The sequence below is a fragment of the Sinocyclocheilus anshuiensis genome, unplaced genomic scaffold (genome assembly GCF_001515605.1).
Source record: "Sinocyclocheilus anshuiensis isolate Anshui unplaced genomic scaffold, SAMN03320099.WGS_v1.1 scaffold966, whole genome shotgun sequence".
NCBI lineage: Eukaryota > Metazoa > Chordata > Actinopteri > Cypriniformes > Cyprinidae > Sinocyclocheilus > Sinocyclocheilus anshuiensis.
The window spans coordinates 630,044-631,148 of record NW_015540909.1 but is presented as its reverse complement, the minus strand read 5'-3'; the positions used below and the strand labels follow the sequence as shown (position 1 = coordinate 631,148).

General features: G+C 42.1%; 1 long non-coding RNA gene across 1 annotated transcript in view; it reads left to right on the top strand.

The window, feature by feature from the left end:
- LOC107689217 (uncharacterized) overlaps positions 1-509 on the top strand; it is a 1,192-nt gene extending 683 nt beyond the window's left edge. The window contains exons 2-3 of the long non-coding RNA XR_001634315.1: positions 35-111; positions 385-509. This is a non-coding gene — a long non-coding RNA (uncharacterized LOC107689217). The remainder of the gene's footprint in view (positions 1-34; positions 112-384) is intronic.
- The last annotated feature ends 596 nt before the right edge of the window (positions 510-1,105 follow it).

The following is a 1,105-nucleotide window of genomic DNA, read 5'->3' as shown; positions in this document are numbered from 1 at the left end:
GTGTGTGTGTGTGTGTGTGTGTGTTCTGTTGCAGCTTTACAGCTCATTCAAGTGCTCCAGTCTGGTTTTTGATTCTACATCATCCTTCGATATTCTACTTCATCTTTAAAAGTAAGATTAAATTACTTTTTAAAAGAGTAATTTTTTTAAAGAGTTTTAAACTTGATTTAGCCAACTAGTTTGTCAAATACTGACAATGATACACACTTCAGCTTTTAACGTGTAATAACCTACTTTTACGTCCTACATTTAACAGTAATCTTTGCTATGAGATGTCATGAATTTTGTATGAAAATGTGCTTGTGTGATTACAGGTGCTGTGGGAAAAGTCAACACCGATACTTGTTACTTATTTCAATGTTTCTGTCTCACTCTTGTTCTAAGGTTATCATAGTCAGCCGGATCCGGTCCGTATCCAGATCAGATGATGGACCTGCACCCTGAGATGACCATAACACAGCCCTGAATGTCAGTGAAGACCACGACAAGTGAACATCATGACTGGACTGACATCAGCACAGATCCTCAGCAAAGACCACGAGAAACAGACAAGTCCTCTGCACAGACCCCTATGGCCAGCAATGAACGTGTCAGGCCAGGAGCTGCTAGGACCACAATGCAGTTTTATCCTGCTTATAGTCACTGTTAATCCACTACTGGCTAAACAGCAGCCCTGCTGGACAGACTACAATTTCTCCTCTGATCAAATGACAGCGTGACGTATCCTGATCTTCAAGCAGTAGACGGGTCCGGATCGGACCCGGGCCGGATGAGCTACTTCATGAACGGGTCCGGATCGGATCCGGGCCGGATGAATCGCTTTATTAGCGGATACGGGTAGGGTCTGGACCGGATCCGATTAGGATCCGTAATCCTTATCTCTTCCGGATCCGTTGCGCTGTGCAAGTGGACTCCGATAATGTAATAATTATGCAGTAAAATATTACATATGAACTGGGATTATTAAAAGTAACTGAACCATTTGACATCTTGTTTGGAAGGACAGTGTAAATGCTTGGAAATATTTCACGTCTTTAATTCCATTCATTATTTGTAGCGTGCCTGCCATCCAATAATCGCAATAAGTTTTGTGCTTTGTTACTTT